The 26,680-nt window shown below is 46.4% G+C and overlaps 1 long non-coding RNA gene across 1 annotated transcript in view; it reads right to left on the reverse strand.

Moving 5' to 3' along the window:
• Nucleotides 1-15,261: 15,261 nt before the first annotated feature.
• Nucleotides 15,262-26,680, reverse strand: part of LOC108445254 — a 30,645-nt gene continuing 19,226 nt past the window's right edge. The window contains exon 4 of the long non-coding RNA XR_001860061.1: nt 15,262-15,467. This is a non-coding gene — a long non-coding RNA (uncharacterized LOC108445254). The remainder of the gene's footprint in view (nt 15,468-26,680) is intronic.

Raw genomic sequence — 26,680 nt, forward strand, 5'->3', positions numbered from 1 at the left:
TGCATGAAAGACAGCTGAAAGCCAGTTACTGGTGGAGTACATATGACAGAGTATTAAATTGATTTTGAACACGTGAATGGTGTAATGTGCTGTGGCCCCAGGGCAGAAAGGAATACAGCCACCACAGTGAGTACTGTTTCCGCCACCAAGGGCCGTGGCAGTACCTGTTTTACAACTTCACAAATACTAAAAAGTCATCCATCTGTATCTAAACCAAAATGATATTACATATTTTCTCAGATTTATTAGTAAACTACTAAGTAGTAACATTAAGCTTTTAGAAAAAGATTAACGACACTTGAGCAGTAACCTGTCATCTTAATTTAAGGGAAAGTCGCTGAGAATGCTCACTCTTTGTGAGGGAACATGCAAAATCCTTTGCCTAATGGATGCGGAAATGATATTAGATCCCTCTCGCATCAGGACATCAGGAGCCTGTTATTGGGTCTTTATTTGTTTGTTTTTAAGTTTGGAGCTGGTTTTGTTTGGGTTTGTTTGAAGAGGGGCCGCGTGTCCCCTGTGCCCGCCCGTCCCGGGTGCCAGCGCTGAGGGGCACGGGGAGCTGCCTCTGCCCCTCCCCGCAGCCTGGCAGCGTTCTTCCGCCACTTAGACCGTCGAGTTTGGGCTTCAGGCTGATTTCGCTGTTATCAAAGGCTATTTTGGTGAAGCTGGGAGAACCCAAACCTTTCAAAGAAGTTAAAAGCAGAGATGAGAACCAATAGCCTGTATTTGCTGACATACAACAAACAATAATTTTTCCTCTTAGTCTGGGAGTGGCAATATCAACACATATTTTTGTCTTCATTTGCTTCTCTCATGCATCATAAATGGCAGCAGCTTCAGTCTCGGAGCAGAGACGGATCTCTTCTCTCTGCTGACCAGTGACAGGATATGAGGGAGTGGCCTGAAGTTCTGTCAGGGGAGGTTTAGGTTGGATACCAGAAAAAGGTTCTTCACCCAGAGGTTGGCTGGGCACTGGAACAGGCTCCCCAGGGAAGTGGTCACAGCACCAAGCCTGACAGAGCTCAAGAAGTGTTTGGACAACACTCTCAGGCACATGGTGTGACTCTTGGGGATGGTGCTGTGCAGGGCCAGTAGTTAGATTCCATGATCCTTGAGGGTTGCTTCCAACTCAGCTTATTCTGTGATTCTGTGAAAAGTGGTCCTGGTTCCTGCTGTCTGGAATAGAGCTGCCCAGCCAGCACCCCACACACCCACCTTTCATAGGAAGCTCGTGATTTGCCAGAGCCAATAGGTTTCCATGACGCGTGGGTTGTCCTGCACCTGTGCTGGCAAACCTGCCAAGCTCTGCTCAGTGTTGGTAAACGCTGGAGACAGGGTACCTGTGGACTCATCCCTGCTGGAATTTTTCCACAAAGCCACCTGGCAGCTCCAAAATTGTGGTGCCTGACTGTGTGCTGCCCTGCATGGAGCTGTGGGGCAAAGGCCACCAGGCTCAGCTTCACCTGGTTGTTGCCAGCTGAAATGTACGTTGGCTTGAAAAATGGTAAATTTGAGCTGTAGCCCAGAATTAGTTTACATTTACATAGGAATCAAAATGCTGCTATGCTGCTGTTGGGACCTGGTAACTGTTGCTTACTATGCTTTGGTGTAAATGAAATGGAAGATGCCAAACTATTGCAAACCAAACCTTAAAAAAGCTTTTGAGACCATTTGAATGCAGACGCAGGCTGAACAGAATTGTCCATATCAAGGCTGGACAAAAATTCCTGATTGCTTCCCAGACAAGCAGTCATCACTACGTGCCAGTGAAACCGCATGTGCTCAGACAGTACATTTGGCACAAAACTCCAAGCCCACTTGTACCTGCAATTACTGCCCTAAAATCTCTTAGAAAACCATGTAAGGGGAGAGAGCACACAAAAAATCTTGCTAATGATTCAACAATAAAATATAATATAGGTACTGAATCAATATTGCATTCTGGTCCAAAGCTCATTTGGGTCAAAGCATAATTCCGAAAGAATGGGATACAGATTGGATAAGCCCTTAATGAGGTGTCACAAAAGAAGTGTCAGTAAAATATACAGGCCAGCATATATTTTATGGGGAAGATAGTCTGAAGTCAACATTACAATTTACTAATTCAGTAGAACAGCTGGAAAAATAAATTTGTTTAGCTAGAATAGCACATCTATTTATTGAGCCTCCTTCTGAAGCTGTGCGCATATCAACAGTAGGATTGGTCTCTAAAACATGGGGGAGGAGAGGAGGGGGATGATGGTGAATTCAAATTGATGCACTACTTATTCCACACTAGTAATTCAATTAATGATTTTATAGACCCTATGCTGTCTCACATTCTCAGTCGTTCTCAGGCAAATGAGATGGGGAATCAAACAATTAGCTGGGGTTGGCAACACAGCAGGTTCAGCCTACGCAAAGTGCCACACAAAAGCCAACCCTCGCTTCCTGCTGGAGTGTGGGGCAACAGGGAGCTCGCCTTCGGCTTTTGGAGAGGAGGCTGGGCAGCTGCTTTCACACTGGCTACTGGAAACTTTGGTCTGTTATTCTCACCAACAGCAGTGGACTGGTCAGCACCAATGCAAAACACTTTCATCTCATTATTCATATCTGTAACCTTTTTACCAGCAGAAAAACCCTAGCTGAGGTTTTCCATATTCGATCTTTGCTGAGGGCTGATGACATAAGGAAATAGTTGTGTGTGATTTCTGAGTAATGACCAAACTTATGGTCAAAGCTACAGAAAAGCCACTGCTTGAAACTTGAGATGAATATAAACTTGATTCAGGAAATTGTTTAGGTACCTGCCTAATTTTAAGCAGTGAAATTGTCCTCCTGCATTCACCTGAATTACTAAAATGTTTGAAGATAAACATTTGCTGACATCATGGCCTGAGACCCCTTGGTCTGTGCTACTCTCAGACCTGGATGAAGACTGGGCAGACAAAGTGAGGGTCTCCCATAAAACATGCTTTAAGTATTTCCTTTAGCTCGGGTACTTTGTAGCAATATTTGTTGTTCTGCATTGGCAGAACTGCCACTGAGAAGCTATTTTTGTATGCACATGTGCGTGTACGTTGCAGGCACCAGTCGCCGTCATGTCCCCTACCCTGCCTGGGTGGGGTGGCTGGGTGTGTGTGTGCCCAACAAGCCCCTGCCCAGGCGTAGTCTGGGGTAACAGCCTTTCTGGATAAGCAGCAGGCATGCAGCATTGAGGCATGCCTACTTCAATCTTTTCTCCCAACATTCATCCTATTAGTCATTGTTTTGTTTGCAAATGAACTTCTCTCTGAAGACTTCAAGCTGCAGTTTTGTTAAGACATCTGACAACTGCCATCCTTGATCTCAGGATGTTCTGTGCCCAGGTGACAGGAGGCAGGTAGGAATGCCAGCTGGACACACTGCCAGCACTGCCTGTGCTGGGCCAGGGTTGCAGGCAGAGTTGCACCCCGTGCCTCGGTGCATGCAGGGCATGGCCTCAGTGCTGATGCCTGCTGCTAAGGCACACTTGGTTATTTTCTTCCTATGCAGCAAAACTACCTTTTTCTCAGGAGGCCAGTGGAGGTCTCTATATTTTATTCACATAATCCAGACCTTCAGTGTCAGTGCCTGAAACGAATTACTGTTTATATTAGAAACTTAGTTTAATAAATTAAGTCTGGTCTATGACCTGTCAAAGTTCCTATAGTCTGCAATTCATATAGAACAGATGCCTTTTCCATGACTCTTAACTAGAAGTGGCCAACTTGATTGCTTCCTTTTTGCCATTACTACATTCTGTAGGTTTAGTTATCTACTGCCTACAGAGAATTCAAAACAATTTAAAAGGGCATCTGGTATAAAGCACTCTCTGGGAAAAAAAAAATCTTTCCATATACAATAACTTTCTGTTTAGGTCAGAGAATTATTCAATAATTGGCACTTGTTTGACTAGACCATTCAGAATCACTTTGGTTTGGGTTTTTCAATTGTAGGTAGAATTACAGGACTTTTTTTCTTTCCAAACAAGCAGGTTTATAAGTCCTAATTTCCAACATATTTGTGGCACTGCTGTGATTAAGACCTAACAACTAATTTTTGTACAAGTAACAAACACATATTTCAAAAGTGCCATAAATAATTCAGTGATTTTTTTCCCCCAGATTGTTTATAAATTATAAATTTTCATTTACTCTGTCCTAGTTTTATATAATACTGATAAAAACGAATAGCTAAAAGCAATGGTTTAATTGAAGAATAGAAAACAAGGGTAGGATGGTCAGAACAGACCTCTTTGACTTGTGTTCCACTTTCTCAGTCACCATCATTTAAAAGGCTGGACCCACTAATACGGGCTGTTAGAAGTCCTCACTTCCAATATTTATGTTTTGTGAAGCACTCTTAATGCACAATCAGTTGTCACATGAAAAGTTAATAATAAAGCACATCTATGAGGATGAAAAGAGAGTGGGGCTGATGCTCATTGCATCAGGAGTTGCACGTCCAGGCATTTCCAGGTAATATTTTTTCCATGTTGCACATTAAAACGATTCATCGCAGGACCTCAAGCCTGCCGGCACGCCAGAGAGAGGCTGCAGGACTGGGACAAGTCCCCACAAGGACCACAGGGAACAGCTGCCTGATGAAATTTTCATTGTGCTCCCTCTAACATGTTACACTTTCAGGGTGGGCTATAGCCACGGCGTGGTTGGAAGTGAGAACCATTTTTCCGTGTTCCTGTGCCTGTCACAGCCTGTGAGATGAAATAGACACAGGATAGCCTGAGCCACGGCCACGGCAGCTGCGGGTTTGGTGCCCATTTGGCAGAGATCATTTTGTAATGGCTGGGCAGGAGTGGCTGACAGCGGAGCTGTGCAGAACCTCTGCACCCCTCACCCCAACACACTTGAGCTTTACGCTGCTGCTGTCCAAAACGTGCTTCTGCAGGAAGGTTTAGCTCCTTTGCAAACTTGTGTCCCAGCACAGGGCTGTGGCTCATGAGCTTCCATCTATATCCAGAGGATATTTACTGAAAGTGGCTGTGGTTAGTGCTTTCTTTGGTGATGATTTTCACAGTTCATGCTAGCTGTGTCGTGTCACTGAACACGGGTTGTGTTCTTCTGAGAAGTTCCTTGCTTTGGTGCTCTCCTCTTTGGGCAGAAAACCTGAATAAGGCCAGAGGAAAAGGGAAATCTCCAAGCTGGATGGACCATCAGTCTATCTGGTTTTGCAGCCTGCTCCCACCCATGGCAAAAGCCAGTTGAGTTACAGGAACATGAAGGAAATTGTGTGATGCCAAGTTTGAAATAAAAGTTAGTGAACCTTGGCAAATGAGCAGCTTTCTCATATCCCGAGTTGTTAGAGGTCCCTACCTACAGCAGTGTGCTCTGCCTGTCCCAATTGGGAGTCTGTCCTCTCTGTCCTGACTTGCTGTTTCTTTGGAAATCCTCTTTTTTTTACGGTGAAGGTTAGTAGTAAAGAAATGTGACAGTGGTGCAAATTCCCAGGAAAGCTGACATGAGGAGGAACATGCTGACACCCCCACCACAATAGCTGTGTCAGACAGTGAGCAACACCAGCCTGCAAGACCCAAAGTTTCCCTTTGTGATATAGGGATGCTGCTCCATCCCACTGCAGCTGTGTCAGTTTACACAGCCAAGAATCAGGCCCAGGAGCCTTAAAAAACCCAAGCGGGTACCCAGTGCAAGCTGCGAGAAGGGAATGCATCGGTAGCAGGTGAGGGGGAGTGGGGGCTGCCAGGCCTCTGCAGGGAGCTGTGCTTCATATCAAGTGATAACCAGCCCCACAGAAAGCCCACCCTGCTCAGAGTTGGGGCACACAGCGTGTGTTGAAAGCACTGCCTGCTCCCAGAGCCCCAGCTGCCACCATCACCTCACAGAGCTGGGCTGGAGTCACGGGCTCAAAAACTCTTTATCCTTCCTGCTTTCATAATTGATCACAACAACATGGGTGATAGTGTTACTCATTAGGTATAAAAGTTGTTTCCTCTGTGGGAAATGGAACTACACAAGGACAGTTATATATACATCTCTGTGTTTATAGTAAGTATACATATAAATTATGTATACATGTGTAAGTAATATGTAGAAGCATAATTCTGTTTGTGTGGGAGAGAAACATCTCTTACTGTGTTTGTGTAGACCCACACTCTTATGCAAATACATTTTGTTGGACATTTAAACACAAAATGAATGGCAAGTAGAAATCAGGCTTGGGAAACTGGAATGTAAAAGGCAGAGCTGAGAGCATGCTCTCTGTGCACAAGTACAATGCTGGTATGTGGTTTGCTTTCCCACAGGAGGATGGACAGCCCTGGGGATAGGGAGCACTGGGAAAGTGTCACCACTTCACCAGTTTTAGTGCAGCATCTACTTTTTGTAAAATAGATGCCTGCAGAACTCATCTCATTGTAGTTGTGGCAAAATTCTGTTGGCTTGGGTGTTTTACAATGTATAGTCATCTCGGGTTTCACGTAACAAGGGATTTGGTACTAAACAGGGCTGATAAGTGTGTAATTGTAGGGCTTGATGGTCTGTGCCATTCATGTGTTTAGGCACAGGTTCAAGCACCTGGCTGAACAGGGCTCATACTTGCTAACTTGAGTAAGGTGCTGCTGCTTCAGTGAAAGGCTTCTCAGTTTATATAACTGATTTTTTTTATTACCTGTCAGACCAAAACAGGCAAGGATCAACTCCAAGCATTACTTCCAAAAGTACTTACTCTCTTCTCTCATGCTTCCTCTATGATTTTTAACTTAAGTCCATTCAGAAACCCAATGTAATTTCCAGCTGTGTCTTTCTTGGCACTTTTAAATTAATTTATTAATCTCAAATTGTTGGGAGGTTGGTCTTTCTTTTCCTTGGTGTGCATGTCCTTTTCCTGCTGTAGAAACGACATGACTCCAATCTGCTGGCTGTGCCCTTCTCCTTCAATTATTCTGTTCTGAAACTTTCTTCGTGTCTCTATTCCTTTTTTTTTTTTTATTGGCTTGTCTTTTTTTGACTTCCACCCTTTATTTTACTGTCTCTCCTATCCACAATGCTCTAATTATCTTGACTTTCCACAGCCATTTTGCAAGCCACTAGCCAAGGCAATTTCAATGTATTTGAGCTTGCCAAAGTATTCTTGGATGGTCCCTGCAATGGAATTATACTGTACTGAACCTAAATTTGACCCGCTGCTGCTCTGATTATAGTCCTGCCTGGTCTGCATTGAAAAACCCCAGCACATTTAAAGAGACAGGTTTCCTATTATCTTAAGAGGCAGCTGTCATTCTCCCACATTTCTTCTTTGTATAATTAGTTTAGAGAAATTGTGTCTGTCAAACCCACTCTTGATGTTGATCTTTGCGCTCCTTTTCTTAAGCTGAAGTGCCACTGTCCCATAAACCATCAAGAGCTTACTGTGAGACTCCATTAGACAGCACTATGAAATGAAACATTTTTTCAGCCAAATCCACATGTGCCTGGTTCATAGACCACTGGAATTAGAGGGACTCTTTCCACTGACTTCAGGGCTTTAGATTCTGCCCTGTTTCTGTTTGCCCTAAAAAGTGCAAGCCTTTGGCTAATGCCCCATGGCATTGTCCTCCCAGACACAGCTTTACCTCTCGTGCTTTTCACTCCCAATTAAAAAGCTTCTGCACTGACCCTAGATGACCTCCCAGAGTTGTTTTTCACTCCATTGCAGGACTTCTGTTTTTTCAGCTGTTTTGCCCCAGCTGGAATCACACATGCAGGGGACTCCGTGGCAGAAAGAGAATTTTACAATGATTCTAAGGGTTCAAATGTAGCAGTTCCCTTGGTTTACGTCTATATCCCATATGGATGCTGATGACCCAGGACTATGCATCCCTTTTAGTGAGCACATGGAAAACCAGCACATGAAGAAAAAGAAATACCTCACAGTGCATTGAGCAATAGAAATAAGCATCTTCATTTTCATTTTATTTTTGTATTCTATCCCTGTTACTTCACTTCACCTTCCTCTCAGCCTCACTGCATGTACCAGCAAGCTCAGCGTCATGATTTGTGGCAATGTATGTGTCCCTTGAGATTTTTCCACTTGCAGAGTGTTATGAGAGCCAAATTTCATGTAAGGAAGGGTTAATCCTGTGATACCTACTGAGTTGCTGATACCCAGCTCTGGTTGGGTTTGAGTATCTCCCTGAATACCTGAGCCCTATCTGAAAGCATGTGGCAGTGAGCTGTGGGATTCCTGAGGCTGTTGAAATGGTGCTGTTGATCAATGCCTAGCTGAAGGCCTGTTGAGATCAATGAGAATGAATTTAGGGGCAAATGAGCATTTTTGACAGCCCGAAGCCTGGTAGTGCTAGGAATGACATGTATCATGGTCAGAGATGGCGAGCTCTTGGTTTCAGAGTCTTGGAAGAGTTCAGTGTGGGCACCCACACACAAAATCAGGCTGTACAGGCAGCAGAGGCAGCAGCAGCTTTCGTTGTCTGTCTAGATGAAGGTCTCTGTTCTGTCTCAGTAAACTCACTGAAGAAGAATTTGATTTAAAAAAAAATACAGCAAGTTTTCAGAGCATGGAGATGTAATCTCACCTGGCTCTTGCTCCCTGGCAGGGGAGTCAGGGCTGGCTGCAGTCACACACTTGGGTCTCCTCCCTGCACACAGGTTTGGGGTCTCTGTGTACCAGCCTAAGTATGAGCTGGGGGCATCAGGACAGTGTCAGCGGACCTGGGGACTCACAAAGATCTCTGAGACAACTTGTTAGGATGAAGAACCAGTGCCAGGAGGATATTTAAACACCACCAACGAACTAGTCATAAAAAGCTGGATTATTTTAGCATTAGCTCTGTCCATATCTGTCTGACTTTAGGGATGCTAATTCCTTCACTGAAAAAATCTATCCATCCCTTTTTGATGCCTCCTTCCTCCTTTCTCTTGGACCATTCCTTTATTTCTGAAGCTGCCATACTGATACTTCTTTGTTCTCCTTTCAAGAGGCTTTAAGGATTAATTGTGTATCTCCCAGATATTTTTCTACAGGTTTAAACTCTGCAGATCTACAAGCAATATGTGATCTGAGCTATCCAGTCTACTTGATGAGTTCTTGTACAGTCTTGAAGCTGTCTTGACTTCTCCCTTTGACTTCTCAGCCACTCTCCTCCCTCTCTGCTGCAAGGACAGTGAGTAGTCGCTCTATACTGTGATGATGTCTGTGCTCCATTTTTTTTCTTTTCCCCAGCTCCCTGATGATGTGTCCAAGGGCTAAAGCTGTAGGGAAGACCCTAGGCGCTCTCGAGTCCCATGGAGCTGGGAGGGGCAGATCCCACATCTCCTCTCGATTATTTCCCACCCGCCATGAAGCTTTTTCAGGCATTGTCTTGGCACTCAATGGCACCTCAGTGTTTTGTAAAAGGATTCTTCATCCCTGTCCTTTGATGGTGTTGTTAAGTCCCTACTTATTCGCTTCAAGGTCTCCAGCATCAGCAGAGCGGTGGCATCAGCAGATCGCAGGTGGCTCAGGTCCTTGGGTCCTTTTCTTTATCCTTGGAAGCCTTGAAAGTTTTCCCCAGACAGGAGGTGAAGAGTCTGTTAATTTCATACTTCAAAATAATCTTTGCCCTCTATTTCTCGTTCTTAGATATGATTGTGTTATCCAAGGAGATGTTTTAGGGACTCAGGAACAATGTGGGGCTTCTCTGGCTTTCTCATCCAGTGCTCCCATAATGCTTTTATTTCCATTGTCTTGAAGCATTTCTTGCCATTCACAAAAGCTGACCACAATGCCCTGCAGGCTGCTATCCCTCTGGCTCCATGCTTGGAGGCGACCAGCCAGACAAGCTGGCGGTAAATATCTAAATCTTGGCAATGCTAGGATAAATTACTTTCCCCTGTGCTGCAGAAGGTAGGGGGCACAGAGCACCTTGGCATGTTTCTGGCAACCTGCACTGCTGAACTCTGGGAAAGTGAGGAAGAAGGAGGCAGACCCTGCTCCTGCCCGCTGGGCACTGGTGCCCCAACAGAGGGGCCAAGTGCTGGGCATGAGCCCAGCCAAGCACAACACCCTTCCCCCCCCCCCCCCAGCTGGTGTCTTCTCTTTCCATCCCAACCCTTTTATCCAAAGAGGTAGAGAGAAACATGTGGGATTTGCCTGCTGTCCTTGCAATTGGTCCTTCCTGCAGTCTGATACCATCAGTGGAGCCCATTGCCTGAGCACAGCTCTGTGCCACTGGCCCAGTGCCACCTCCATGCCATGACGATCCTCTGGCACTTCTGTCCTTGGGTGCAGCAAGGACCAGGTTTTACTCAGAGAGATTGGTGATATGAAGAAATTGAAGCAAATAAACATTTGTAGTTTACCAGATATTGTCATATTTCTAGTTAGATTTCCACCTACAGCTTTGATTCAATTTAAGCCAATTAAAGTTCTTGCCCTCAGCTCATCTCATACTGCAGTCTTGTGCACAGTGGCTGGGAAAAACATAAACTTGCTGAGTTCCAGCACATTTTTACTGGTGCAAATGGGATTTTCCAGAGTGGAGCTCGGAATATTCTAAAATTACAATTTTTACGCAGAAGGATCCAAGAGGTGCTGTGGTGAGGCATCCATGTGTGAACAAGAGAGAAGGACAAAATCATGGGCTGAGCTTGGCTGGGAAATAATGAGCCTGGGAAAGTGCTGGGGTAACTGACACGTTCATGCTGCTGCCATGCCACCTGGGGAACATCTAAGCACAGCTTTTGGCTGGCACTACTCTCATCTTTTCCTACTAGAAAAGAAAGTCTGTGTGTATCTGATACCAAATATGGGCCTTCACTTCTGTGCTGTGAGGCCAGGCAGCTCATGGAGTGCCAGACTGCTCTGTGCAGCCCCCAGACCATTCAGACACCACCCTCACTGGGCTGAGTTTATGGGAAGATGGAGGAGTCTCCTGCTTCTCCCTTCCCCTCGTCCCCAGATCTCCACCAGGAGCTCCGAGCACACTGCCCGGTATTGGTGGGGTGCAGTGCGGTTGTTCAGGGAGGGGGCTTGGAGCAGGCTTGGGAAACAACAGGATGTTTTAATCTTTTCCTGCAAAGCTTTGCACAAGAACGGGTGTTATGTTTGGCTGCATAGAGGCGTCCTGTCTTAAAGAGCTGGTTTCCCTCTTGCCTGAGGGAGAAGGAATGATATCAACCAGATTTGTTGAATGCTAGCAGTTTTATATGCTGTCGTTGGGATTGTAAACACTTGGGGTCATCAGCCCTCTCCTCTTCCAATGCCTTTGCCTGTGTCCTGCACAAGGAGCCCCTTCTCCCTGTTTCTTGATGCTGCAAGGACACTGCTAAGAAATCACAGCAGTATTTCTGTTCTGCCCCGAAGTGCTCATAGCTGCAAGGGCTCCTCTGGCCCCCAGAGCTGCTGCTGTGGAGTCCCCAGCAACACTTCTGTCATTTTAGGCCATTCTCTTCCCTATTTCTGTTTCCCTGCTCATGGCCAGGTGTATTGCCAGCATGTTTTGGGGCACATATCTGCTGTGTGGGCTCTCCTGTGATCTCCTCAGTGGTGGCTGGTCCCTATCCCCAGGCTGCAGCAGCCAGGCAAGGGCACAAATCCTTGCACAGACACCCATTTATAGGAATGAACGTGTCTTCCTGATCACTTGGGCAGAGAAAAACCGTATGTGTTTTGGATTAGTTTTCCCCTGATGTTTTTCAGCTTGCATTTACCCTTGTGCTGAATGGGATTTGTTTAAGCATTGCCCGGGTTTCCTGTTCCCATGGGCCCTGGCACTGTACCCCTGCAATGTCCGCACTGCGCCCTGCTCCTGGGACTGCAGGTCTGATCCCTGAGAGCTTTATAAAGCTCTGCAGACTCAATCATCCCAAACCACCCATCACTCTGTTATCCCACAGTGCTGGCAGTGCCCTCCTATCCCCAGTGTGGTGAGGCACAGGTGGGTGCATCCAGCTGGTCCAGTGGGATTTTGTCTCCAGCTCTCCCTCCTTCTTGCAGTCCCCCTCTGCTCTGCACCCAAAATGCTCTGTCCATGTCCCAACTGCAGCTGCTCCAGCAGATCATCACAGATCTGCACATGGCAGAGCACGTTTTTGGGGCAGGATGTGCGTCCTGCTCACACCCTGGCTGCTGGTGAGGCAGCAGCTGCCCACGCTCCTGCCCAGCTGTGCTCTTGTGGGATCTGAGCCGGCCATTCCTGGCTGTAGGAGCAGCCTATGTGCCATACAGGGCATTGCACAGGCCTAGTTATCAGCTTGGAAAATTATAACATCAAAAGGAAGGAGACCACAGCAAGAGGGTGGATTTTCACAAAGGTGCTGGCAGCAGAACTGACCTGCCCTGCAGACTCTTCCTGCAGCAGGAACCTCCACACATCAGGTCAGGTCCTTCCTTCAGATGTCAAAACTTTCTCACAAGCCATTAACCCGCTTTGAATTCTGACTTAAAAATGTTTATTTTGCTCTTTCTTTGTAAGAGTCACTTTTGCAAAATTAAGTGACAGAGCAATGAACTGTGGCATCTTTGATTTAGTATCTTTCATTTTACCAAATAAATGAAGGTTGTGGTGAGTTCACAATGCACTAACTCATGCTACCTGGTGGCTTGGTGGCTGTGGCATGAACTGGGAGACAAGTGACCCTTGCTGAAGAGCCCATATTGATCCAGGCTGGCTTTGTTTGAGAGAGGTTAAGTGCACTCCAGCACTGATAATCATGATGTGAGAGGCTCTCAGGAGGCAGCAGACTGCATGGGAGGGAGAGGAGATGCCTCGCAAAGGAGAGAACAGCCAGCCCTCCTTAAAACTGAGTGCCGGAGAGATGATATCTCTTCTTGGCAAGCAATTGCTCATACTTGTGTCTCTTGTTGTACTTAAGGAGAGCCTCTTTCCTTCAGTCAGGGGGGTCAAAATTGTGCTCTGGTTGCAGGGAGCTTGGGATCAACCCATGGGTGCAGGAATCCCTCCTCAGTTCCTGGTGTGCACTGAACCCATGCTCAGGCAGCACCTCTGCATAATTTATACATTAACTCCACTAAGAGTAAATACATGCTTTCCTCTCAGCATTTTAAACAACTAGAGAGGCAGCACTACCCTCTACCAGCAGCACTGAGGGCTATGTGCCTTTGATTCCTGTTTCAGTGTCCAAGCTCCTGGTCTCAGTTTCAGTGAGGAAAGGCCATCCCATGCAGCACACCAGTGTCAGAAGAGCTGAAGCTCATCATTTAAGAGAGCTTATTAACAGAAAACTCAGATGTTTAGTCTTCTCTTCCCTGAGGTTTAAAAAAAAAAAATGTTTTCCAAATATTGTTGCATGCCATAAGGTCTTTCCCCCATTGCCAGTTGCTTCTCCAGTGCTTGGATGGGAGTCACGAATTCACTGGCAGGCTGTGCAGCAACCCGCCGCTTCTGGCTCCTGCCACCCATGCACCGGCCCCTATTAGAAGGGATATGGCAAGTGGTTTATTTGCTGCCCGTATGGCAGCCCTTATGGGGCAGACGTCAGGGGAAAGTGACGCCTGCCAGAGGGCTGGCCCCTCTGGCTGGCATCACTGTGCCCCCTGATGCCTCCTCCCCTTCAGAAGTCTGCCTCTGCTGAGACTCCACTCCCCCCAGCACCTCCCTGCTGCCACTCCTCATCTTTGACATAAAAATAGGGGCTGTGGGGTAAATCCCATCAAAATCATGACCTGCTGTGATGCTGATCCCCTTTGGGTTTCCTCATCTGCAGAACATCACTGTTGACCTGCCATCAGCATGGTCCCTCTGTAACCCCATTCTGCCAGCTTGTTTTCTTTGGAAAGGCCGTGGCTCCTGCGGTTGCTGACAAAGTTTCTTTGTAAGCGTCCCACGAGCTGTCAGTGCCTGCTTCTCCAGCCCGGCCGGCAAGGAGGGCTATCACTAATGTGTGTCATTCATCAAAGCAAAATTACATGTGTCCCAAAAAAAGGGACAGCGTGCAGACAAATTACAGCATGCAGCAAATTGCTTACTTGCAGGGGGAAAAAAAATACAGCCCACTGTTTTCCTCCCCTCCCAGAAGTAGGTGTTTAATTCAACATATTAACGCTGAGAAATCTAATTATAGCTGCAGGATGAGGGAAACCCAACTGCAGCACAGCACATCTCTTGCCCCAGCTGGTGGGTGTGGTGTGGCCAAGCTGCGCCACATCCCAGCAGGGTCAGCCCACGGCCTGTGCTGCACTGGCCAGGCAAGCCCCCCAGGCTGCACCAGGGACCCGGCACAGGGAGCAGCCCCGAGGCCACCCTGCAGTGCTCCAAAGCACTGGGGGCCACAGAGGAGAGGAGATGGCTGTGCAGGGTGACATGCTCAGGCCCACTTTTTATTATTTTTAAGGGTTAGTGATTTAGATTATGTTTTTAACCACCTTCCTGCATTGAGGGACACCTCCTTTTTCTCTGCCTGCAGCTGTGCTGCTCTGGTGTGAGCTGGGACTGAGGATGGAGAGAAGGGCTGGCTGTGTTGATGAGCAGCTGGCGCTAGGGAAGAGGGGCTGAAGGGAGAACCCCCAGGCAGGTGACGGCCACATGCTCCGGGAGCCAGCAGTCCTCTCAGAACCCCAGGGCAGAGCATGAGACTGGTGCATCCCTGGTGTGATGCCCGGCAAAGCTCCTCTGTCCTGAGGGAAGGGGAAAAGGGACCTGGCCCCAGCCACCCTTGGTTCCTACCTGGCTGCCCTGCCAAGAGCATCTGGCAGGAGTCTCCTCACCTGGTTTTGTCTTTCAGATTGCAATAGCCCCTCTTACATAGTTAATTGATTTCATTAATCACAGTCTTCTCATCTACTTGTTTATGTTCTTCACTGCTTCACAAATCTGATCTGACATCTGAGTTACAGATTTCAGAAATTAACCTTCCTCCAAAGTTTCTGTTTCAAGGTATCTCTATTTATTTACACTCCTGTCAAATGCCTTTCAATATGACTGATTTCTACTTTTGGCAAGCAGAGGACCCTATTGTTTTCCATGGAAAACAGTTTTACCAGTGGGGTAGAACCTAAATAGGTAATTGTGGGTCAGAATGTAACACCCTTACTGGAGCTCAGCAGCACCAGGCTGTAAGGCACCCCAGATGGCTGGGCTGCAGTGCACCCCTGTCACAGCCTGGGCATCCCAGATACTTGCTGGGAAGAGGGAGCTGATGGCAGATCCCTCTGCCCCAGCAGGAGCCAGGCAGGAGGGCTCCCCTCTGCACTGTTGGAGCTCCCCAGCAAAGCTGCAGCCTGGCAATTCAATTTGGTTTGCCACAGCAACCTGTGTGCTCCTCCACCAAACAGAGAACAGCTGCCTTCAGGAATAGGATTCTGTATTTCTCAAGCAACAGCTAACCTGGCAATGACATTATTTTCTTATCTGTGGAGGATGGTGTGTGCATTATTACTGAGGACCTCAGAAATAATGCTCTCTGGCTCACTCCACGTTCAAGAGCTACTGTCTTTTATGAAGCATCACGTAAAAGGCAAGAGAAGCTTCTCCTGTTGCAGCTGCAGTAGACCTGCAAAGGAAAATAAAACAAACCACAATTATTTATCAGAATCAAGAAAAAGAAAACAAAGAGAGGGAGAAAAGCGAGGGCATATTGCACTAAGAATTACAGGTAATTTTGGAGTGGCCCCAAAATAATTGCCCCTGTTTTTCTTGGTGATGGTGGTGCTGCAGGCAGGAGGGGAGTTAGGGAGTGAGAGCTGATAGGTGGCATCACAGAGAGGCAGTAATCCCCACATGCATGTTGGCAGAGACAGTGACTTTATACACTTCAAAGAGACGTGTGGCATGAGAGGGTAGTTACTTGCCCGTTTTTTTAAGCATGCTTCTTGGAACCAGATTGTTTCTGTATTTTAGCCATTTACCCTGACACTAATGTGGTAATGTCCGCATGAAATTTGCTGTGGTAGACAGAGTGCAATGTGGTACCGGAACAGGGATGGCCAAAGTCAGGGTGCTGGCTGGAAGGAAGTGCGATGGTCGTGCACTTGGGAACTCATAATTACTGTGGTTGTTAGCTAGGAGCACCTTGGCCAGGAGGTACAGGAGGCTGAAAGACCCAGCTGAAGTAATCAAGCTCTGGGCGAGCCAGGAGCCTCAGGTGGGAGGTGGCTATGGAAAGGAAAAAAGCAGTGATGGGGTGTGTTGTCCAGGCAGCCCCAGCAGAAGCAGCACTGAGCAGCACCATTCAGTTTGATGTCAAGGTGACAGATCATCCACCTTCCCAGTGACATCGTCGGTGGCTGCAAATGAGCCTGACCCCAGAGCAACCCCACAGCCCTTCCTCACCCTTGGCTGCTCTCACCATCAGACCACATTTGAGTCAAACGGCAGAGGGGAGTAGAAGCCACAACCTGCAATCACCAACCTGAAATAGCCCAGAGGGACCAGTTCCTGACCTCTCAGGCTCCCTGCAAATGTCTCTCACCTGCTGCAGCGTGGGTGGAAGCCAATGATGCCAGCCCTGTGGGCCACCTGCACCCTGGGTGCCCCGAGCCACTGTGTCATCAGCAGGGTGGTGGAGAGCAGTGCACCCAAAATGCCCCCTGTGACAGGGTGATTAGGGAATTGCTGGCCAAGCCTGTATGTCCCCAAAGACCAGGTCAGCATTTGCCCACCCTGTGGTTACAAACCCAGCCCATGACCTTCCTGCCATCTGTTGTCCGGCCTCACAGTAATGGAGGGGTTTCTATTCTTGCTGAGCTGAGTCCACTGGCTCTTACGCATCCTGTAAACAAAACCAGCCCTCTGGAAGTCAGCAGACATCAAGGATGTAATTTAGTTTCTTAACAGCCTTGCTGAGGCTATTTTGGTATGCATGCTGTGATGGTAGCACGGCGCTCCCTACTGCCTTGGCCTGTGATCGGGGTGAGGAACAGAGGGATGAGAGCCTGGCAGGACACGCTGATGGTCAGGGACATTCAGCTGCCGGAGGGCTGCTGCATTAGTCTTGCTTCGTTACAATTATCTTGCTCCAATGATCTCCTTACCTTCTTTCTCAGTTGCTGTAAGGTTATTGTACCAAGCACAAGCATATTGGTTTTTCACGTCCCCTCTGAAAGGCGAAGGAGAGTCCAGTTTTCCCCTCAGCCAGGTTTCCCCCTGTTGGCAGTTTTACTCCAGCCCAAGCCCTAAACTTTTTTCTATGCTGACTGTACTTTGCCATGGTGTTGCTACATGGCATACTCATAGTCTTGGTGATCATGCACCATAAATCACTATTTATGAACACCAAAAAGAGTGCACTTTATTTTAAGGCATTCTCATTCGTTTGGTTTTGGTCTGCAGAGCAATGTGCGACTGTCAGAGCAGTGGGGCAGAAGGACGTAATTGGGAATATATCCCTTTTGGGTACTCTTTAAAAGCAGCCAGGCAACTGTAAAGGGAATCTTTCCTCTTCATAAAATATTAGAGGGAAAAATTAATATCTTGTCTGCATTTTGTATCTCAGTTGCTCCCTCTCCTTTCCACTGCCCATGAACTGTGCAGCTTATTCACCTGCAGCCACCAGGATTTTGTCAGTTAAGGCACCCTTCAGGAAAGTGTTCATTGCCATAAATCCAATGGCTCTGGCAGAAATCTCGCACAACCAGCTGCAATGCCATCACCTGCATCCCAAGGCTGCCATGGTGCTGGCCTTGGTCCCAGCATGCCACGTGACCCTTGCCAAACCCCGGCACGGAGGCAGGACCTGATCTTCAGACAAGTAGTGTGTCCCTCTTCTCTCCTTCCCTCATGCCGAGACCCAGCCTGCTGGCTCCCACCTGGCAGCACACTCCAGCACCTATATCTAAGTCCCCTGAGGGGAGAATGGACAGCCTGCACAAACTCAAAAGGTGAAAATGTGCTGTCCTGTCTGCCTGGGCCCTGCTGTTAGTTCTGTCTTTGAACCCTTCTGCTTGCAGCGCATTATTGCTGTGGACAGCAGGGTTTGTCCACAGAGTCCTTTCCCTGTCTCCTCCTTCAGCCCTGCATTTTCGGGGACAACTGTTGCAACGTGACATTTGAGTGCAGGAACATGGAAAGTGCCCCTCTACAGCAACTCCAATCTTGCCAGCGGCCAGGGACACCAAAACCATGTGTTAAAACTTTAGCCCTCTGAAACACTCGTTCATTAGAAACTAAGCCCTTTCCCTCAGTGCTTCAACTCTCCATGTGCGTGCAAACTCATTCAAAACCTAAATTCTTTCTCTGAATTAAATTGTCAGCCTCCCACTCAGGCAGATACATTAGTACTGACTGTGTAACATCAGCTCAGCTCTCTGTATAACATATAAATAAGCCTTTAAAATTGTATATTCTGCCCTGCAGCATTTATCTCATATTTTGATCCTGATTTTTCTCTGCTAAAACTCTTACTGGTCCCTTCAAGTGCATTGATGGTTTACGCGCTTCTAATTTAGGGTTCATTTGGGACTTGCCAGTTCTGTGATCATTCTGTATCAGTTTGTTCACTTACTAATACATTCTCAAGCCACAGATTATGATGAATTTCTGAATCTGGTAAAGATAGTGACAAAAGATTTTTTTTCACATTTCATAATGTTAAGATGTAGCAGTTTATACTTCTGAAGGAGATATTAATCACAATTTTAATTCTCTTTTTGAAAGAAAAAATAACATTATTTATCTTTAGAAGCAAAGGGAGGGTTCAGGGATAATTTTGAGGGTAGGGTATGATAAGACACTTCAACTAATTAAAATTTTGAAAATTATATTGGCTAGAAAAATTTGTGTTGATTCAATACTCCAGAATTAGTGGAGATTTGGTGCCTGCCACAGAACAGTAGGTTGGAACATGTTGATTAATAATAATGCGTTATACTTTCAGTAAATTGTCTAATATATTGCTTTGGTGACATTTCTCATGAGCAGTTTGAGTTCTCAGCAAACCTTAAAGAACAAGAAACAGCATCTTGGAAGCTGGGAGAGGAGGAGAACTCTCTTGGCCCCTGAGCCATGGCAGAGCCCTGGTCATGAGGCTGTGGTAGGCAGTGCTGCTATCTGGGAGTCACTGGGAATTGCCTGTCTCCAGCTCTGGCAGATCCTGCTAGATTATAATAGATGGCAAACCTCCATCAACTTTGAGCGAGGAAAATATCCCATCTTTTCATGTGCAGCGTGAGTAATAATTAAAAGAAACATACGGGTTTTCAGCTGATGTACAACCACATAAGGATTACCAATGATAATTCTCCCCCATCCATGTCCTTGCCCCATGGATTGATTCACTTATCCAAAGGCATCAAAACTCAGCAAAAAAAAAAAAAAGGTGCCATGCTTCTATTGTGTGCTTCCAACTGCAGCGCTACCTTTTTCTTCCCTCAGAAAGAAAACGCAGACCGCCCTGCAATTAGCAGCAAAACCATGAATACTTTCTTCGTTAACCACAAATGGTTCTTTTCGCGACGAGCGGGCTCACATATGTTCTAAATATGTTCAGTTTCATTAGGCGGCGAAGCGCTGTGGATCTGCTATTTTATTCAGGAAGGCAAACAAGAGCTGCATATGTGCAACATAAGTTGAGGAGAATGGGAAAAACTCAAGGCACTTGCAGAGTGCCTGAGATGCTCGGACGTGATGATTTAATGTGGGATTGCACCCAGCTTGTTTCCGTCAGCCTTGTCACTAGCAGAGATCAGCGCGATCCAACCGGTGATGCTCCAACTGGTGATGATCCGACCGGTGATGTTCCTGCCCTTTGCCAGCCTGAAAGTCCTTCAGAAGAGTGAACCTGGGTGCTGCACGTGTCTGGTGTGTGGGGGTTTGTCTGTGCTGCCCAGCAGCAGTCCCCCAGGCTGAGGGGTCAACAACTGCTCCCCAAAAACGCTTTCTGAACGAGAGTTAACAAAGGTGGCTGCAGCAGGATGTGGCACTGATTGCTGCTGCCTGCAGGGTGTGAGGGGTGAATTCATCCCAAGTCCAAGACCCCACGCTGGGGGACAGCTGGACCTCAGGGTGCCACAGCAATCTGCAAGCTGAGAGAGATGGCTGGGGGCTCCCCCAGATATTCTCTCATTGGAGAAAAATCTCTCAAATTTTTCCATTTGTAGTCATTAGGGATTTTTTGTTTTTTGCTTTGTTTCTCTAGTTATCTGGTCAAAATGTTTCAAGAATTGAAAATGCATTTTTTCATAACTCAGAAGCACATTTACTTTTTCTTATTTTTTTCAAGCCATTTTGGACACGGGAAGTAAAGCAGCAGGTTCTTCAGACCTCGCTGTCCCTTTTCTGTCTCTCCCAGGAAAGCATGATGGACCAGTTCTAATCCATGTAGCAAGTTTATACAGCATAGCAAATGAAGATTTGTGTAAGTCACATTTTTTATGTAAACACATACAGTGTTAAAAATATTCACACCCTTAAGTGTTTCCCATCACGTGTGTGCTAATGAGTGGATTATGAAATATGTTTTCTGTGTCTCACACTTGGTCCCTCTGATCCGGTCTCTCCCACCAGAAGGGACGCCGGGGAGGCTGGCCCTGCCTGCGGGCAGGGAAATGCTGCGAGAAGTCGTAAGAATGTGCACTGTGTCCTTGATCACTCACAAGAGCTGGAGCTGCCGCGCTACTGACGCAGTGTCGTGGGACTTTGCATTCATGAAGGAGAGAGTTGTCTCCTGTGGAATTGTGACCTGTTGGAGGCACCTGGGGGGGACTGCAGAGGATGATGCTGACTGGATGTCCACCCATGCCTGCAGCCTTGCAGTGCCCTCTCTTAAATTGCATGCACGGAGTCATATTCCTCAGCAATAAAGACGGCAAAATATAAACAAAGAAAAACTGGTCTCAGAGGGCCCCAGGAAAGGAGCTGTAAGAAATTAATCTGTCACTATTTGCTGATGGTGTAGAGATATGTTTTAAATGCCTGATTTGTGGCAGAGAAGCAGTTTTAAAGCACCAAATCAAATAAACGAGTGAGAGCTGCTGTTGTAGGAACAACCAGCGATCAATAAGTATCCCAATGTCTGCCACAACTCTATTCATTTTTCTCTCCCCTAAACCCTGGAATTCTATTAATAATGTCTTAGGCTGTGCATGGACTGCTCTGTAATCTTTGTGCAGTGCTGCTGAGCAATTTTCACCTCGGCACACCCCGTGCCTGCTGCCAGGAGCTCAGGAAGCATGGAGTTAAATAAGTTCGCCTTCTCCTCCATCCGAACAATTGGAATCAGCAGTTTGTATTATTTTAAAAATGAATGCTTGGAATCAGCAATTTTCTTTTTCCTTTTTTTTTTTTTTTTTTTAAGATCTTGAGGGTTTTTTTTATTTAAAGTGGAAAACTACATTAAGTGCAAGGCACTCAACAAAGAAACAGTCATAAAGCCTAAGTATTCTTAGAGTTATAAAATATGTCCGTGGTGGCAATTCTACTGCCAACAATGAAGTTTTAAGCATTAATATGCCTTCATTGCAGTTTTAATGCCTTAATATTGACTCTATAGCTCTTTTGGGTAATTTTGCTTTCTCTGGTACTTGAAAGGTGATGATGTCAGCGTTCTTCATACTGATTCATATGCAGGTTGATGAAGCTGAGTTATTTATTGAGTTCCATTATATTTTCTATAAACATTAGTTCTCAATAAACAGAGACATTTAGCCGAGGGTTTATTTATTAAATAGGTACTGTACAGATGGTTTTGCCACACATGATGTGCTGCAGAGGATATTACTCAGGAATAATCAGCTGTGTTATAGCTTGGCTAAATTAATAAGATGATAATGATGAAATTGATGCTTTTGAGCTAGGCTTGGTAAATGGTTTTTGCATAAACAAACTGATAAATTTGAGAAGCAATTACTTGCTTGTCAAAGATAAAAACACAACAGGGCCCATTTATAGTTAGGTCCTATTTATTTTTAAAGATTGTACCAGATTTTATGTTTAATACGCTGCAATTAAAAAATAATACTTAAATGAAGAATAATAAAAAACTAACTTTCTGAGCTCTCCTTCAAATTTGAAGATGCAGCATTGCTTGGTTAGACATCAAGTAAACTTTTTTCAAGGCTTTCACTACATCTAGAAAAAATATAATCATTTTATGAAAGATGCTGTCTGGAGTTGTGCAATGCAGACTCTGGCAGCACTTTTGGTAGCAGTATTTGCTCTAAAATTAAGCTGGATTTCATGTAGAGAGACACAGTCTCCAATTCCCTGTTTAATGTGGATTTCTCTGCAGTGATCACGCAAGCAAACAAAACACACATACTCTCCACACCCCCCACCTCCAGGTACTCACCAATAGCATAATGAAATGGGTGTGGAGAGAGGTATGTGTGTACCTATATATGCACAACAAAGAAGACATCTCTTGGTTTGTCTGCTAGGAAGTGTGTGCGTTATGTGATTTTACACACCAGCCAGAGTCGCCTATTTCTGTTTATTTAGAAAAAACAAAGGGACAAGTGATGTGCAGCCCTTCAGGTGGCCCTGCTGGAGGGGAGCTCCTGAGTTCTGTGTTCTCAGAGACACAGCAGCCTCTACAGTCACCATGGTTGGCAGTTTCCTTCTGGGGGTTTGAAGGCAACTTATGAGCATACATTTTAGTTTTGCAATGTTCCTGAGAGAGAGATATTCTCACACAACTTTTTGTCACCTCCATGGTGGGGACAGGCAGCTCCTGTGTGCACTGATGGGACAATGATGCTACTAACAACCTCCTTCTCCTTCTCATGCACTGAAGGAAATGTTCAGGCCTTCAGTTATTTCCTTCTTTCCTTGAAAATTTCTGTGCACCCACGTCCTCTACACATAAAAATGCTACTGTGGGACCGTCCTAAGTGATTATACTTGAGAAGAGGAATAGGATGGCCAAACATAGCAAGCTGGACAGGCATGTCCTGACTTAGAATTTTTCCACTTTTGCTTTCTGACACAAAAGTCTTAAGGGACTTTTGCTTGAGTAATTTGCTCTGTAAGGACCTAAAGCCAATAGCAATGTGTGGGAGGAATCCAGCCCTGCACCAGCATGCACCAGCACAGCCAGGAGGTCCTGCTTGCCCAGGAGGACTTCCCACCTGGAAGCGGCATGGCACTATGGGGAGGTTTTGCAAAGGGAGTGGGTGAGGATCCCTTCCCCTTGCTATTTAAAATGTCACACCATGAGCAAAAATAGATTTCTAAAAATCCTTCTTTGCTGTAACCTTTTTTTTTAGGAAATTTTGTCCTGAAGTATTAGTGCAAAGTATTCTATGACTTGATGTTAGCAAGTACTTCATATGTTTGTCTTGCAGCTGTCCATAAAGGATTTAAGGTCTTATGCCAACCTGAAACTCTCAGTAGGGTTGAGCAAGAGAATCATTCTCTCAGAATGTAGCCAACAATGGCTACTACAAGAAAATTCACAAAATGTCACAACTTTAGCTATTTCTGGAAATTAGTCCACAACCAGACACAGTTTTTGCTGTTAGTTCAGGTTGATTACTTGAGTTATAGGTATTCATTGTAACAAAATGAAACAAGATCGTCGGCTTAGCCTTAAAAATCTGAAAGGAAGTTGTCTACAGTGCTTGTGTCAAAGGTATGAACGGCATGGGTGGGGTTTGCCCTGCCGTGTGGGTCTGGGTGCTGCCTGCCGGGGTGACTGGGAGCCTCAAGGCTCCTGCTGCAAAACCCAGACCAAGCTGGCAGCTACCACCGTGGCTCTGCCCAGCTCCCACCACCCAGAGGGAGATGAGCCCCTGGAATGCTGCGAGGGGTGTGGGTGTACCCCGGATGGGAAGAAAGGAGAAGCTGTTGCTTCCCATTAAATATTCCCATGTGTCTGAACCCAGAGCTGCCATGCTGCCCTTTTACTGTCCCCCCAGGCTGTGCTTGTGGGAAACAGAGGACTAGGTTTGCATTCACAAAAATATTATTTATATCATTATAACTATTTATAGGCTTTCAGAAATATTTTTAAAATGTGCTTGTTGCTCTGCAGGGAGATTTGAAATGATGTGACTTTGTGAAAATAAAAAAACATGGTGCAGATCAACCTGCCCAGCTGAGACAGGTTTGCAGGGGACAGGGACTTCCCTGCACCGCTCCTCCAGGAATGAATTTAGGCCAGACATCAGTGTGAACTGACATCCCTGCTGCTAAACTGAAGCGTTTTTAGCAAGGAGGTGTTGAGAAGGGAAAGATGAAACCATTTCCATGCTGTGGTGCCACATTTACCCAGGCTTGGGGTCAGTGAGAAATGGAGCTGATGGATGGCATGGGTTCACGTAAAAGTAGGTCTTGGCAAAAGATTTGGGTGAGAACTTTCTTGGGAAAAAAAGAGTGTATTCTTTTGGGTATTGCCAAGGTTCTCGAGGAGGGAAAAAAATTAGAAAAGTCAATGTCACTTCAGTGCTTTCAAAATAAAATTACTTTTTAAGTATTGCTGGAAATTTCATGTTAAAAAAAAAGTTAAATGTTTCTTTGTTTTGTTTTTTGGGGTCTTTTTTGAAACTACCATGTTCAAAGAAAATATTTACTTTTAGGTAAAACGGTGAAGATTTTCTGTCACTGAAGATCTTCTCTTCCTGTGCAGCTTTACAATACACAAGTATATTACTGGTCAACGAAAACTGAGACAGAATTTTCCCAAAACACTTTTGAAGTTTTTTCTTGCTTTAGAGAAGGTCGGTGCTCAACTTTGGGTTTGGTAGGAGCGTCAGCTCTGAGCCGCTGCCGCCAAAAAAACCCCGTACTCTGAATAGAGAGAAAGCTGGAGCTGCAGCTGCACGGGATGCCTGGGCTGAGGGCTGCTGGCCACAGGGAAGCTGTGTGGAGCCTGCACAGCCCTTGCCGGGCCTCTGCCCGTGGGGCCACGGCGTCTGAGCAGCACTCGCTGGCCCGTTTGTCACCGTGCACGGAGCAGCCGAGCAGCGTTCGCTGTAACTCCTGCGCCTGCCTTAAAACCCGGCGTACGGCGGCGCTTCAGAATAGAATCATTCATTATTAATTAGGTCACAATAAAAAAATCCTACGGATGCATTCGTGACACTAAATGAGCCGATCGCAAATAATGCGATTGTAATGAATTCCAAAGGAATAAATAATGACTGAGCCATTAGCATAAAGTGCCAGTCACAGCTCTGCGCTGCCCGCCTGCCCGCCTGGCACCGCTTCCAAACCCACCCAGCCGGCCGCCGGCCCGGGCAGGGGGTTCCTGAGGCTGACAGGGGGCGGTGGGATCTGTCCCACTCCCTGGGATGGTGAGGGGGGTCAGGATGCTTTGGTGACTCCCACTGCGGCTTGCAGTGGCATCACCCCCAGGACGGCCACCCCAGAGTCCCTTTGCAGGAAGATGTTTTTGCACCTCTTGCTCTAATATATAATCAGAGCTTTTGTTCCATGCTTTGCACAAGCAAATTAATTAGAAATTTATCTGACCAGAAGTTCAGTGCAGCGTACATTTAAAGCAGAGGACATCCCTGTGCATTTGTTTGCTCTCTTTCATGTAACAACTATCTGCCCATTTAGGAAGTTCAGAATTTGCTTCTATCTTAATAGATGCTTGTAAGCGTAAAAAAATATCGGACCACTTCTGATTGTAGAGTGCTTAAAAACCTCCAAGAGGAAAACACCACTTGTAACCCCCCTTCTCCCACCCAGAGCATCGCCCCAGGTGTTTCCAAGAGGCCACAGGGAAGGCAGCTCCAACCTGCAGTGGAACAGACCTGCACAGTGGTGGCAGTGACAGCGCAGCCACCTGGGTGAGAAGAGGGCTGAGAGAGCAGGAAAATAAGACAGGATGAGGCTGAAGGGAGAGGGGTGCGGGGAAGCAAAACAGGGGTGGTGGGGGTCTGTGAAAGAGAGCTGTTTCCCCCAAGCCGTGTGGCTGTGAGGCAACAGAGCGACAGGGTAAACACTGCAGCAGGGCAGGGACCAGTGGCTCTGGGGACTTTGGCCCAGGACAGACCCTTCCATCTGCCTCACCAGGCACCCTGGCATATTAAATAAGTAGAACAGGTAGCGGGGTGGGAGTGGGACCTGTTTTGTCAGCGTCCCTTCCCTCCCAGCAGCCAAGCAGACAGGCGCGTCAGGTGCTTATGCCCCTCTTATGTCTGCTGTTAAAAAACCCAGCCAGGGAATGTCATTAGAAACAGCCACACCATCTGCCTTTTCCTCCCCTCCCCTTTAAATAAGGAAACACCTTGTCAAACACATCCCACTAAATATCCCTAACACCCTCCCGCGTGCTTCGCGCTCAGCGGTTCATGGGATCGTGCACCATCTGGACCCTCACGCTCCATCTCGCCGGCGAGGCCGCAGCTCTGACCCACCGCGTGCCCCATGGCCAGTGGCAGGGCTGCACCACCCACATCCATGCATGGCAGCAGGAGGTCACGGAATTAAGCAAAAGCAATGAGTTCATGGAGAAAAAAATGACCGGCAATTCCATATTGTTAAACCTAGAAAATTAACCAAGGAGGACCTTAAACACAGACATTTATTAACATGTAAATGGACTGAGTCAGCAATTAGTTAATAGTCAGCATAATTGAATAGAATGTAGTAATGAAGGTGCCATTTAATTATTCCCATTTCGTTTAAGATAAATATTTACTACATTCATGGGGTTTCCCTTGTCTTTCACATCGAACACCACTATCAGAGTATCAAACTGTGTCAAAGTTTCTCAAGAACTTTAAAAAGGAACGTTGCCACTCCTGTCCTCACGATGCTGGTCCCTGATGCCATGGAGGAGCATGGCTGAGGAGCAGTGCCTGCTCTCCTGGGCTTGGAATG

The sequence above is a fragment of the Corvus brachyrhynchos genome, unplaced genomic scaffold (genome assembly GCF_000691975.1).
Source record: "Corvus brachyrhynchos isolate BGI_N302 unplaced genomic scaffold, ASM69197v1 scaffold370, whole genome shotgun sequence".
NCBI lineage: Eukaryota > Metazoa > Chordata > Aves > Passeriformes > Corvidae > Corvus > Corvus brachyrhynchos.